General features: G+C 36.9%; 1 protein-coding gene across 1 annotated transcript in view; it reads left to right on the forward strand.

Moving 5' to 3' along the window:
- The first annotated feature begins 10,037 nt into the window (after positions 1-10,037).
- ppm1bb (protein phosphatase, Mg2+/Mn2+ dependent, 1Bb) overlaps positions 10,038-15,913 on the forward strand; it is a 28,449-nt gene continuing 22,573 nt past the window's right edge. The window contains exon 1 of the mRNA XM_084740453.1: positions 10,038-10,443. The gene's annotated coding sequence lies outside the window, so the exon portion shown is untranslated. The remainder of the gene's footprint in view (positions 10,444-15,913) is intronic.

Here is a 15,913-nt window from a genome sequence, read left to right on the forward strand (position 1 = left end):
GAGTTTTTAGACTAACCCTCACCTGGTGGCAGCAGGTAAACCCCGCAGCACGAGACACGGGGGGGGACTTCCTGTACTGCGCAGCAATGACGTCACGCAGTAATCCCCCTCCATAACAGTGGTGGTATATTCAAGTACAACTCTAAATACACGTCAACGACAGAGATTTAAAAACACACAGTGGCTTCTTGCTTCCTGTCAACAGGTGTGAGTGATTGATGGAAGCAGATTAACTTCTGTCAGGATAAATCCACTGTACTCTACCATGAAAAACAGTTTAATTTTTATGATTTATTATTTATTCACCTTTTTAATGTTTATAATTTTTGTTTTTTGGGGCAGGGGTCTACTGCCATCTCGTTATTCAACCCTGTGTAAATGATAAATAAAAGATACCTCGATACATCCTTTAATAGAAAATTAAGGTGGAATGTTGTGATATAATCACGTGTTTGTGTCCATCTGATGAAAATGAAGGTTTATAGGACTCAAATATATTCAATGAAACATGATGTGATCTGAATTTATTGAAGGACATCTTTTCTTTCATTGCATACCAAAATTATTTTGGATTAAGTAGTTTTTTCTTGTCTATGTAGCCATATATGGTGTATAGTCTGTGTGTTTAGTTGTTTCTTATCTATAATTTATATTTTTATATTTAATTCTTGTATATTTTTTATTCTTTTTGTATTTGATCTTTTCTACCTATTTTATTTTGTCTTAGCTTATCTCTTTGTTTTGTATCGTTTTGTCTTTGTCTTGTTTGAATTTTTGTTTGTTTGTTTGTTTGTTTTTGTTTTTGTGTGTTTTGTTTGATCTTACCTCGTTAAATATGGTTTGCTGTTTGAAGGTTAGGCTCTAGCTTCAGTCTTTTTCAGACTGCAGAAGTGTCTAAGTCATGTTAAGTTGCTTTATTTTGATGTTTTCAACTGCCTTAAATATCTGCCAGTTTTTGTTAGGGGCTATGTGTTTATGTATATGAATTTGTAGATATATACATGATGAACTAATTTCTATTTTCTAAGATAGATTTTAAATTCTAAAGAAAAATCTAAATGTAATTTTATTTTATAAATTGATGCACTAAGCCAATAATAAAAGGAGTCCTTTGTTTTCAGAGATGAACAAGATTGTTTTCTTAGTACAAGAACTATATTATTCAGCAATTTTTTAAAAACTATGTTTAAAAAAGTAATTCTGCAGGAATACTAAAGTAGTAAGAAATAAAAAAAAGTTAAAAAAAAAAAAAAAAAAAAAACTGTCATGAGACATTTGATGACAAAAACATTTTAGCAGCTTGACAATCACCATCTACAGTCAATTGGACAATATGAAAACAAGCACAGTTTAAAAAAAAGAAGAAGAAGACATGTTTATTTCATACAGACAGTTTATTGAAATAAAAACAGCGGTGTCTCTGTCCTCTCAGGTAAGTCGTTCAGCAGCGCCCCCTGTCGTCTGACAGCTGGAACTGCGACTCTGTTGTGCAACCAGCTTTTTACCACTAGATGGCGATGCAACTGTACCAGACAGAGCGGAGACATGCTTATAGATATGGAGGTTCTCTCATCTCTCTCAGACGAGTGCTGTCCTACTACATCTCTGGTCGTTTGTATTCACAAAATAATTTAGTGACATTTTTATAGCACACTCAATTTGTTCGCTGTATCCCCCTTAAAGGGATAGTTCAGATTGTTTGGAGCTGGGTTGTATATGGTATGAGGAAAAAATATAATAATAATAATGTTATATTTGACCCTTTTCTTAAAGAGTTGCATGAGGCAATAAAACGTTAGGATGGTCAATGTAAGAACTCATTTACAGTCAGGTAAAAGTTGGTGGAAAATCATGGAACTCTAATGTTGTGGTTGCAGCCATGCCAACAACACAAGAAGCCAAATTGTATCTTTTACATGAACCAATTAACACATAAATGTAAGAATCAACTCTGTATGAAGTTACAGTCAATGTCTCTTGTATGTTTAATCTTTGGATTAAGGCAAATTAAAGGTTAAAGGTTAAAATACCAGGTCTTTAAGAGTCTTTAAGAGTCCCAACGTTATATAAACCAAATATGGCTCTCCTCAAAGCAACAAGACTCCACTGGCAAAAAGCAGTAATTTTACTGCACAGAACACAGTAGTTGTTGGTCTACTGCTGCCTTGATTTGTTTGTGTTACTGTGAGACTTTGGTGAATCCTAACTAACCTTTTAAAACACACAAACTGATTGATTAACCCTAACTCATGTTTTCTGTGAGGTAAAATTTCTGATTTCACCAATGGAGTTTGGCGGCTTTACAAAGAGCAATATTTGGCTTAAATAACAGCTGTTTCCTGCTGGAAAAGACAGTCTGACAGCAAGGTAAGGTGGTGAAAACAACCTAAATATAGTGTACACTTGAACTGATATCTATTTTAATTTGGGTGGGTGTCCTGCACCGGGACTCCTGCTGCTTTTCCAAACTGGAGGCGCCATCTGCTGCAGGTAATATACTGACTATATGGACAAATACCTCATACAACCCTACTTCAAATAATCTGAACTATCCCTTTAACATCCGTGTCACTGAAAACCCTACACATCACACATCAATCTCTCTCAGACATGATTTATTTCACTGCTCTCGACTGTTACATGCTGTGTAAGAATATCTGTATCCTTGTATGTGTGTGTGTGTGTGTGTGTGTGTGTGTGTGTGTGTGTGTGTGTGTGTGTGTGTGTGTCTGCAGGTCTGTCACTCTAAGCCCTTTAAAGCTGGGAATGAACAAGCAGAAGATTGCTGTAATGATGTGACCCAGATGTCCCGGGTGCAGATCCTCCAGGCTGAAAATGAGAGTGCAGATCAGGGCCTCGCACCTCCCGTCACCCTCCTCTATGCCCCCTCCTCCTCCTCCTCCTCCTCCTCCTCCTCCTCCTCCTCTTCCTCCTCCTCCTCCCTATCCGGCCCGAGACACAATCACAGAGCATTTAACAGCAGGGAGGGAATATGTGTGTATGTATGCACGTATCATTTGAGGGAATGTGTGCGTGTGATGTCCCCGTCCATGTGTGTGTGTGTGTTCATGTGTGTGTGTGCTTAAGCTCATCCAGATCCATGTAAACACGAGGGATCAGATTTTGATGGTGTGTGCCACTTGTTCTTGGTGCTCCGGATTAGACATAACAGTTTTTTAATTTACTCTCCTCAGCTGCCTCCATAAGACGCTAAAGCCCGGCATCGCCCCACCAGAGACCCCCCTCACCCCATCCACCCCCATCCCATCCCATCCCACCTCCTCCTCCTCCTCCTGCTTCTCCCTGCACTGTAAAAAGTCATACTTGAACTTAGTGGAATCGACTACACTGTAAAAGTGAAAAGGTTGAGAAAACACAAAATTTCAAGGGAACGTATTTCAATAGATAGAGATAATTTCCTTTTCTTCATTTGATCAGTTGTTCCCAAACTTTTCCTGGCGTGCCTCCTTCAGAAGCTGAAAAAAATTCACGCCCCGTGTTTGTGGTTTTCTAAAACTCAAAGATCCAAGTTTACCTGAAGACGAAAAGATCCATGATGAAAACTTTGTGTCCTTAATACACTTCAAAGTAAGTCTTGGTTGCTTGCTTTCATAATAATAAAAACACTGCGAACCATGATGAAGGTTAATATTGAATTACTTAAATAAAATGTATTCAACTATAATAAAGGGTATAATTGTTCATCAGTGAAGAGATGTTGGTTTGACTTAATATCTTAAGCTTATTGAACATGTTTTCTCAAGTACAACTTTGTTTAACTAGAATCTAACTATAACTTAATTATCTTTAAAAGGTCAGTTAACTTAAAATTGGAAGGCAGCCTGGACACTTGGACTTTTTCAAGTTAAAACTAAGAGTTTATTTTTACAGTGTGTCTCCCCCTCCTCACCCGTCCGTCCCCTGAGGTGACCAGGTGGCTGAACAATCACACACACACACACACACACACACACACACACACACACACACACACACACACACACACGCCACCCTGACAGTAGGCTCAGCGGGCCACTTTACTGAATGAGAAGCTCGGCAGTTGGAGTGAGATATGTGTGTGAGAGTGTGTGTGTGTGTGTGTGTGTGTGTGTGTGTGTTTGTGTGTATCTGTGTGTGAAGGATTGAGGGGAAAGGGGACAAAAGACAGAGAGTTTAATATTTGGGATAAGCTGTGATTGAACATCCTGATCAGAGCAGAATGATCAAATTCTGCCAGTGATAATCCCCCCATCTTGGAAAATTAAATACCACTCTGCTGTCTCTCTGCTGCTCACTCACACTCTCTGTCTGTGACATGCTCACACACACACACACACACACACACACACACACACACACACACACACACACACACACACACACACACGGTATTTAAACAGGGTCTTAATCTGTGTCTCATAACCCTGGTTGGTTCCTTGGGGAACTGTTCTGATATCTGATGAGTTTTTCATTAATAAGACTCAAGTCTAATCCTGAGGGAGGAACACAAAATGACAACGGATAAGCCCTGCTTTCCCCTCACACACGCACACACTGACACACACACACACAGACATCATAACTCTGATCCACTGATCCACTATCTAACTAAACATCTTTATACACACTTATACTCGTGTTTATGCTTTAATCTCCTCCTCGTCCGTATTTTCATTCCTGTAGTATGACAGGCACCTTGTACCCCGGCTCAAGTCCAGGCCGACCCCAAGAGCGGCGAAGGCCAGACTCGGTCAGGCTCCACCCATCTGGCTCTGCAGTGAGCGCCACTTGCCTTGCAAAATAAAGAGTTCAGTTCAGAGCCCATTTTTTAACAATATTAGCAATGTGTCTCAACTTAGAAACACAGGCAAGTTGTAGAGGTTTATGTTACGGCCACCACTTTTAATTATTTCAACTCTGTTTCTGGGCAGTTGTGTGTTTTCTGCCAGCTTGCAGTGATGGACAGTTTAAAGCAGAGAGCAGAGCAGCTAACAGCATGAGGAGCAGTCGTAGGGCGCCATAAAAAACATAAATCTTAGTTTGATCTTGTAAATATTTAAATAGTTTGAACTAATAGTTAAAAGCTAAATGATTAAAACACAGATTAAACTTCCGCTGCTTGTCCATATTGGCATCAGCGTATATTAGCTAAAGCATTTCATTAGATTTTTTTGGGAAAATGTTTTATTGAAGCTTAAGTATGTTTGTGTGAAGTTTTATGATAAACTTTACCAGAAAAAAACAAACATTTGAAGAGTCAGAACTGCTGGTTGTTTTTGCCGTCACATGGTGACGTCAGTTCGATTTGGTTCGGTCAGAACTTTGGAATATCAAATCATTGATCTTTGCTCTTTACATCTTGGCTCTTATTTCCCTCGGCTGTCTGTAAACTACAGGTTGTACTGTATGCAGGAAAGCATGATGTGGATCAGCTGATGTGGCACTTATCTGCCTCACATGGCTGATACCATTAAGATAATCAGTGATTTCCGTTTGTATTTTTAAGATAAGTTTATAAGCACTCTGTGTAAAAGCAATAGCAATATTCTGAATTTGATAAAGTTCATGTAACCACCTGGACACATAAACAGCAAATCCAGAATATGTGTCTCAGTAGGGTTTGCAGGGCTGCAGCAGAGATATGTGCACTAAAGAAAATCTCACATTTGTGATCGGAGGAAGAAACACACCCACTTTCAAACATCATCTTAACCATATGATGTCAACATGTTTTTTTGCAGTGCTTTTCAAGAAGGTGGTTAAACGAATCAAAGAGGGAGGCTGAGTTTGCAAGCATGAACCTCTCCGCCACCGGTGGAAAACTGGACACTCATAAATACACACTTACTCATTCAGAGAACATTCAGCATTCATTTTAACTCTGATTAATGTGAAAGTCAAACTAAAACAATTAAATTCAAATATATACTTTAAAAGTTCAATGAATACATTTTTTGTGATTACAAAATTATCTTCATTTTACAGTATGTCATTATTCTACAGATATTAATTTATAGTGTTAAAATTAATACAGTCATGCTGATTATTTCTGTAATAACAATTACAGTGTGGCACTGTGAATAGATTTACAGTAATCCTGTAATACTGTGAAATGCATTAAGTAAGTTACTTTAAATTTTACAGCATTCTTGTCACCATGTAGAGAATGAATGAGATCCAGTGACTCCTGAAATACTTCCTCCCACTTCCTAACTCTGACACTGGAGAGGAGTTTTCAGATGCTGCTGGATGATCTGACTTGTTTGAATCATACGTCAGTGGAGGGACTATTATTTGTGGTTATTTGAAGGTTATTTGTGGTTTTTATGCTCTGACCATGAGCTGCAACATCTCTGGTTTGCTTGAGTTCAGCCAGGGACATCTTGTTGTTACATATATATTTAAAAAACTGTTTGTTCAGTGTTCATCTGAAAAAGAGGAATTCGTTTTTATAACAGTGTTCCAAATGAGACTCATATCTCTCACAATGAGTCCAGGCAGAGCTCGTGTAAAACATGAACTAATCATGTCACCAGACCTGCTGCAGATCCTTGACCCATTTTTCAATTTGACAGGTTTCATTTCAATGAAAAACTTCCTCATTGTTCCCTGTTTCTCTTCCAAAACATGCAATCTGTTGTCTCAAGTCATGTGTAATTTATTTATGAATGACTCTGGTTTCAAATTCAGTTTACTTTTGCAAGTGGCCCCGGGGGCAAAAACAAGCCGCTGGCCTCCTGATCCTCCCATTTCCTGCTCAATATGTTTAGTTTTCTATGCCGAAATAACTACCTGTTGAAACTTCTGTGGCCGTGAAGGAAGTTCCTCACTGTGCCGATTGGTAATCAAGCCTCGGCTACAGTGAAGTGTGTCCTTCCTCTATTGGTTTATACAGTGGTGGACAAAGTACTCAACCCCAGTACTTGAGTCAAAGTATAGATACTCCTGGTCAAATATTACTCAACTACAAATGAAAGTTGATCAGTCACAATTTTACTTGAGTTAAAGTACTAGAGTTCTTGCTTTTAAAAATACTTAAGTATTCAAAAGTACGTTTTTAAAAATACTTAAGTATTCAAAAGTACAAATTACAAAGTACATTTTCTAATATCAATACACGCTGTATTGTTTTCATGATGTATTTACAGAAGCTTGTAGCTCTCTGAAACCATCTAATGATGCACTGACCTGCTTGTAGAACCACTCTGCTACACAAAGCCTATAGAAACACCTATAAAAACTTCAACATAGAAATACAATCAAAAACAAAAGGGACAGTTATTGTCATTTTCTGATGTAACTGTATTAAAATCACATCATAAAATTAGATTGAAGGTAACTGTAAGGAGTTCTCCAAGTCTGTTAAATAACTGAGATTTCTTTCTGTCTTCAGAGGCAGTATATACATGAATTATGTGGTATTTCTCACCCCAATAAAACAATCCAACTTTAAAAGCTACCTGGAATAATGAATAATTATAATAACATCTTGAGATTTAATTTTGTCTTTCTCCTGCCTCCACCATTACCGCTTTTTGTTTGAATGAAAGAGGGAGAGTTTGCTTGTTCTTGTTACAGAGAGCGCCTGGATGATGTATTTCTGCTTTTACATCAGTCCCATTTGAGCTACTGTGATTGGTTTCCTTTTGTGAGGAACACAGCATGTGACCAACTGCATTTTAGAAAAGAAAAACACCAACAGCTGACTTCAAAGCTCAGTCAAAAAGTAACAACAACCTTCCTAGAAATGTAGTGGAGTCAAAAGTACAATATTTGTCTTTGAAATGTAGTGGAGTGAAAGTAATAAGTTTCCAAAAAAACAAATACTCAAGTAAAGTACAGATACACAAAGAATGTACTTAACTACAGTACTCAAGTAAATGTACTTCACTACTGTCCACCACTGGGTTTATACCATCTTACTAGATTCTGTGCTGAAATTGGAGTTCCTCTTGCAAAACGTTAATATGGAAGAATGCAGGAGTAATAATTTCCATTCCAAGTGAGGAGAATTTCTTAAAAGACCATGTGTCGTGGAATAATGCAAGGGTCAAAGTTCAAGTGTCACTACTGCTGCATGTTTAAAACCAGATAAAGAAAAAATAACATCTTAAAATAAAGAACAACGTGATTTTGGCTGTGACTGTTTCAGGTTTTGTGCCTAGAAAGCAAGGTGTTTTTTAGAGATGCATATTTTTAGGAACAGCTGTTATCTCATGACATAAATAAAGTTAATCAGATTTGAGTGATTAAAAATAAATTTAAGAGGTGATACAATCAATGGCATGTTTGCCCACAGACTGAGCTGCTGCACCTAAACTGGGCAGCAATTATCACCTATTGTGAGTGTAAAGCCAAAGCAAAGCTGCCCCACATTCTGCCAGATTGAATGATTGATTTATCTTCCCTTGAGAACTGATCCTCAGATGTGGTTACATTTAGCTGATTAATGACTGTGAGTTTGGCTTTGATGGTAAAGTTGACCACAGTTTTGATTTGATTTGATTTTTTTCCTTTGTGGAGAGTTTTTTTTTTTTTTTTTTTTTTTTTGTCATGCTTGATTTAGTTTTGAAATGTGCAAGTGACAAGCAATTTCAAAATATTACTCCTCCTGTTTTAACCAATGATAATATTGAAAATGTAGTATATTAATCGCAATGGATGCAAAATATAACAGCTATTTAAAAGAAAAACAAGGTCGGAAACTGTATTGTCCAGAGGAATTAGTCATTCACTAAAATGAGTGGAATTTAATACTTATGTGTAAATTATTAAAGTAGCATAATTTCTGACAAAATGTACTTAAACTTTTTTCAGCATCCTCAAAAAACAAATAGGCAGTGTCATGTTGAAGACATCTGACAATTAATCTGAACAGCATAAACAAAACAAATATAAAGAAATACCAAGATAAATGTATGTATATTTAAAAATAACTTCATGGGGAGTTTACTCGATATAATGTAAGATTCTCAAGGCACTCCTCTTCTTATGTTCCTTAAGGGCTGAAATAAAAAAGTGTCATTTTAAAATGCTATAAAACATGGAGCAACTTTAAAGAATTCCATAGAAATATACGCTACACACAAATATACACTAGACATATCGATAATGGACAGTACTCCCTCAGATATTGTGATGTACAGATATGGAATTCAAAGGTGCATGATATCAAAAGCTTGTCTGCTTTAGAGATTTTTAAAAGGAAATTGGCATCACATTTATTTCGTGATGTTTAATTGTTTCTTGACGTATGAACACAATTATGTTTCTTTTATTATTTATGTATTGTTATTTATGTATTTCTTTGTTCTCATAGGATCATTTGTTAATTCACAGGTTTTCTGTTTTTTTTTTCAGCTCATTGTATAAGTTTCTTGTTGTCATTTGCTGTTTTCTTAAAAGTATGTTAATGTTAGTTTTTTGATTAGTATTGTAGTTTTTATTTGTTCGTTTGTTTTTTCCAAAAAGGAGGAGAGGCCACTTGTATGTGCCTGTGGCTCTCTGACTTCTCCTAAGATATTTTTACTTTCATTATCGTATTTTATTATACTTTTATATGTTTGAAAATAAAAAAGAAAAAAGAAAGACAAAAGAAACTCTTCCATCTTCTTTACCTCTAGTGCACCCATTCAATGTTATACTTGCAGTGGGTCGCGCTTGATATTTTTTCCGGGACACTCATACCGGTATGTGTGGTAACTTTCAAATGTGTGCAGGATGAGGAAACTAAGACATTTCACTTCTGTTACCTTCGTTTTCTTTATATTTGGCGTCTTGGCTGCCAGGTTGCGGTCAACAGGCTTCCGCAGCGGCGTTTAACGGTTATATTTCAAGACTAACTCCGCCTGTCTAGAGTAGGTTCGGTGTATGCCAAAACAGCTTACGAGTGCACGCTACAGATGCAGTGCGTCACAGAACTTCGTTATCAGACCAATGACAGTGTACTGTTGGACAGGGGCAGAGCTAATTGACAGAGAAATCAGCCAATAAACGGACGGTTCGCCTGGACGTTGTAACCAATCAGCGGGCATATGCCAAAAATAACACCTCCTCTTGTTCAGCACCCAAAGTCGAAGGATAGCTCTGGCCTTTCAATTGAAGAAAGTGCTAGATTTGCCAGTGTTGTATAATATAACCGATTCTCACAGTGTCCATATTTGTTTTGGAACGATCGGAATTGTCTTCATTTAATGTGAGAGACAGAACTGGCGTCAAACATGCGTAAAAATCAACGTTGTCCAAGCAGGGAACCACCGAGAAAGGAATTATCGCCGTTCTTCTGAGGCCAATCTCGATTATTTTTGTCAAATAAGGAAACATAACATAGCTAGCTAGCTAACGTTAGCTCCGTAGATAGCTAGGTTACCGACATATCTTCACACAAAAGCAGAATCCAGCAGATAATCAAGATTGGATCTACATTCGCAGCAGCAGGAAAACGTAAGTAGCATGCTAGTGTGCGCGCTAACGTCATTAGCTTGAGTTTGACAAGCTGGGGAAATGCGTTGGCTGTTGAGTTAACATTAGCAAGCCAGCTAACTGGCTAACGTTAGCTCATATCAACACACTAACTGCAAGCTAGGCCTTTCCGTAGAGGGACCAGTGTTAAGTGGAGTGGAGTTCAGCATGTGGTCAGTGGATTGGTATTTAACGCATTTCCAAAAGCAGTCAGTCGGTTCATGCAACATAAATTTTGCGGTGCATTAACAGACCATTGCCAACATAAAACATGATCCATCATCTGAAGTTTCAAAGTAACTTGTCCAACGAGGGCAATTCTGAATGAAGCATTCAATTTAATGCAATACTAATATTAACAGTCTAACTACACGTTGGCCTCTAATGCTTAACGTTAGTCTGGTCCCAAGCGAGCCAATCTAGCATGGTATACGCTACACAAGCTATAACTAGCTAATGACAGCTTAGCGGACTTTGTCATATGGGTGTCAGTGGTGAACTATGTGATGTTAGCTTGGCACTGTAATAGCATTTCTAACGATAAAATATTGTTTTCGAACAAGGGCAAGCACACACAGTTACAGGTAATTTCATTTTAAATAAGTAAACGTGTTATGATATTAATGTCCAGCACTAACTGTCAATACATGTCAAACAAAATGCATGCTGTGTCAGTTGAATAGCTACTGTACAGTATGTTCTGGTGTGTAGCAGGAGAGCTCCACAAATAATCACAATATTATCAGAGTCGCCATATGGCCAAGTTCAATACCTAAATTGCAGAACTAGAAACAAATCGCAAATTTTTGATAAAGGAAAAATGTGTGACAAAACAGCATTATAATGAAGTTATGTGGTGCTGTAGATATGCCATGGCCTAAAAATCTTGTTCTCCAGATAGAAAAATGTTTGTTTGGTACAGACCCAACAAATGTCACATAATGATTTTAATAGTTTATTTTTTTCAGTGACATGAAAATTGTAATGCAAAAATTATCGTTTCCACTAATCATATCGCAGTCAAATAATCACAGTACACACACGCACAGGGTAACAGGTCCTTTTGTTTTAAATAAATAGATTTGTAATGATATTAATATCCAGCATCAACTGTTAAAATGTTCAGGCCAGCTGAATAATTACTGTATGTTGTGTTGTATATGCAGTGACCTTAGAGGATAGTCATCAGTGGTGGAAGAAGGGCGGAAGAAAACTTGATACATTTGAGTATCACAGTATTATGTTTTGTAATACTGTGTTAGTTTTCTTTATCTTCACTTCATTGTGATATCGTGATTCATGCAAAGATTTGTGATTGTGGCTCATTTTGTTTTGTGTCCAATCTCAGATTGTATGTGTACGGTGGTGTATTCTTTATACTGTGTCAGCTTTCCTAATATTTGATTTAAAAAATAGCAATATATCGCCTTGCTTACAGTATTGCAATATATTAAATCACAGCTAGTGTGTACCGTATTGCCAGATTATTGTCAATACATAGCCACACCAGTACCACATTGTGAAAATAAGTGAAAAGTCCAGCATTCAAGGTTTTTTTCCGGTAAAAGTATCAAAGTAATATCAGCAAACCGCGCTTAAAGTATGAAAAGTCAAAGTACTCATTCTGCAGTAAAACTGCTGTAGATGTTTACAGTTAAGCAAACTTTAACTACTTTATAAACCGTTAGGTAGTTTAATCTACAGTCTGTTCTCAATGTCCTGTTAATCTCTATAGAGCTCAGAAGAACAGCCTTGTTTTCAGCTTTGTGACAGTGCATTTTCCAGCTGATCCAAGAGTTGTTCAAAATTGTTCATATAGCTTGAGAAATTGGAGAATTTTCTCAACCCGTAAGTGAACACTTAGTCTGTCAGTTTATGGAGATACCCAGAAAGGGTATGAAAAATAGTAATCTGCACCTAGTAACTTAAGCTGTCAGAAAAATATTGTGGAGTAAAAAGTACAACATTTACCTCTGAAATATCACATATTAAAATGGAAATAAATGTACTTGGTTGCGTCTCACAACTGCTCATGTGGGTGTTGTGATGTTAACTTGGGACTATAATGTGTAAAGTATTCCTGCCATTATAGCATTAGATTATATTTAAATAAGCACACAGCCACAAACTGTCAGTGTTTCCTCTACATTCATTTAGGAGTGGCGGCCCGCCACTCCTAAATCCTAGCCGCCACTCCTTCAAATTTCTTTTTTTAATTTTTTTTTTATTGTTGACGCAAATACACCACCGCCGCATCTCTCCACCTTCAAAACAGACTCCTGTCGGGTACTTGCGAGCACTAAGGTAAACTGCAGATAACTATCTTGCTCAGTATGGAAATATACTTGCACATGCTCATTTGCATGACGCTAGCGTTGTTTGGGGGGCGTGGTCATCAAGCACGTCAAGCACCTAGGCGACAGGGCAGAGTCAGAGGAGTGAATTCCCGAATTACAAATAAACAATAAAGCAGCGAATTACCGGCCGGAGAAGAGGTAGACGTAAATTATTAGCTTGAGATAACTCGACATAGATTTTACAAGTTAAACAGACGTTCACAATATGTTGATGACCAGCTAACGTTATGTAACTTATCGGTAGTTTAAGTTAATTTGGCCCGGTGCCAACTCAGTCTCGCTAACGTGAGTAAACTAATTGATAGTTAGATAGACAGGCTAACATTAATATCTACACACCATTATGTAACAACTGACTGCATTTTTCAGATGAGTTTATTGAAATATTTGTCTAAGAAGAGAATGGAACACCTGCCCCTGCTGCTGAAAAAAATCCTAGAGGAAACACTGACTGTCATATGTTTAGTTTCAATAAATAGCTATATAAGGGTATTGATGTCCAACGATAACCATCAATATGTGTTTTGAACGAAAATGCATGCAGTGCCAGTTGGATAGCTACTGTACTGTATGATCTGTTGTGTATGCTGTGTCCTTAAGAGGGTAATTATAATCACAAGCCACCCATTATTACGTCTGGTATCTTTGTTGAAGCCTGTGAAATCAGTCATGTACACATGAAATGTAATCTCAGCAGATAACACTAAATGTTAGATAAAAACAAACTGATAAGGTGTTTATAACCGGCCATGTTTCACTGCAGCTCCTCCCAAAACTTCAGACATTCTCTACTGCTCATTATTCACCTAAAATATGTGATATGTGCTGATACACTTAGGTCCTGCATACAAATCCTCCTTAACAGAAATGTACATAAGTATTAGCAGCAAAATATAGTGAAAGTATTTAAGTAAAAGTACTGGTTTGGCCCCTGTGACTTATGAATTATTATATAGATCATCATTAGATTATTAATACTGATGAATCAACATGTAAGCAGCATGTCACATGTTGTCACTGTTGAAGGTGGAGCTACTTTGATCTATAAATTTAGTTTTATATGTGAGGGCTCGAGATAAATCTGAGGGGTTTTGAAATGATTAATGCAACAGGAAGAAGAAATAAGTTCTGATACACATATCTGTTTTTGGACTTTTTCTTTAACATTTGATTTTTGGTGAGATAATGAATAAATTCAACATTTATTGAAGTGAAACCCTGTGAGAAATTTAGAGGGAGAAATCACTCATCAGTTGTCAACGACTCAGACATCTTACTTGTGACACTGACTACACATTTGTTTTTGCAAGATGTCAGAGGCCAAAAAGGTTTGAAGTCACTGGTTTAATCTTTAACAATGTGCTGTATTTTAAAAGCTTGTTATTTTGTCCATTGTGTAAATTTGTAAAATTAGTACATATAGGTGTAAAATAGAGTAGAAATTACACTGTTTCCCTCCAAATTGTAATCGAGTGGAATTATAAAGTAGTATAAAATAAAAATAATACTCAAGTAAAGTACCTCTACCAGTACTTGAGTAAATGTACTTAGCTTTTTTCCCACCACTGCTAAAGTCTGTAACAATACATAGAATAATTATTTTTAGAATAATGCTCAATAGGAATTGTGGAACTGAATAACTGTTGCAATAGCTGAAATGAAATGGCCCAAAAAATATTGAAACTCAAACTAAACACATGTAAACAAAAAAAATTTGTTAAGTCGTCCAGTATGGTGGCAGTTATCCAAGTCTAACTTTGTGCTTCATGGCTCAGTTAAATGATGGTATGGCAAAGTCAGGCGCTTTGTACCACTATGTGCTTTTCTTTGTAATATTTTCTATATAGTCCAGGCTTTACCAAGGAGGGGCATGTCTATAGACACAGAGCAGCCATTTAAAATGTACAGGGTTTACCTTGATCACAAGCATGGGCTTCACTTGATACTCCAAACTTCGCATGAGGTAAGCAGCCATACAGGCCAAATTGAGTACATGTTATCTGCCATAACTCAAAACTGTTTTATAAAAATGCAATAAATAATAATAATTAGGATTATTTTCATTGTCAATTAAGATGCTAATTATTTCAACAATTAATTGATTAATTGTTGAGTCTATAAAATATAAAAAAAAAAAAAAAAAAAAAAGTTGTGAAAATGCTCATCGTGATTTCCCAGAGCAAGTGACATCTTCAAATTGCTTCTTTGTCCAACCAACAGTCCAAAACTCAAAGACTCTTCATTTACTGTTATAAATGACAAAGGAACAGTAAATCCTCATATTTATGATGCATGAATCAATAAATGTTTGACATTTCTGATGGAAATGTGACTTAAAAATAGCTGGCAGATCATTGCAACTGTAATAATGATATTAAGAAACAGAAAGGAATAGTCTAATAATCACATTCGTTAAAAGCTTAGGCTTCTATGAACCATTGCTGTTTTTTTTTTTTTTTCTTTTTCTTGTTTTGAGCGCAATCAGCTGCAAGATGCCGACTCCTGCTGCTAACGTCTTGAACCTTGCATACTAATCTCTTCATAGATATTTTTGAAAGTTGTGTCTGATGTGATCAGTGAAGTATGTCACCCTTTGCAGCAACTCGTATCAGTAATCAAACCTATCAGTCATCTCTAGTATTTTGTTTTGTACAAATATTGCAGTAGGATTTTCTGGAAGCTTTCATGCAAACAGGGCTTATTCCCCGTTTGACTCACTCCAAACAAGAGTGTCCCCTCAGCTGTCAAAATGACAACTTCTGCTCTGACTTTCTTTATTAATGAGCAGACACCCCACCAGCAAAACGAAGAGTACTCTTCCAACTTCTGAGCACGTCTCCTGATTCCATACAAAGAAAATGTTAGCTGAAAGTTTGTTGAAAGTGAAGCTTCCCATGTGAAGAGTGTTGAGTGTGTGACCAGACTGACTTTGCCATTTCTTTTTATTACTCTTATATTCTGTGAATTTTATATGATCTTATATGATTGAGCCATTCTAAATTGCCCTGCTTTATTACAGAGATTTGTCATCTAGGCCTAGGTTCATGGCACATTCACATTTCAGCATCAATTTTGTATCGTGCAGAGTTGAAATT

This window comes from Lutjanus erythropterus, chromosome 17 (assembly GCF_056507025.1).
Source record: "Lutjanus erythropterus isolate fLutEry1 chromosome 17, fLutEry1.hap2, whole genome shotgun sequence".
Classification (NCBI taxonomy): Eukaryota; Metazoa; Chordata; class Actinopteri; order Lutjaniformes; family Lutjanidae; genus Lutjanus; species Lutjanus erythropterus.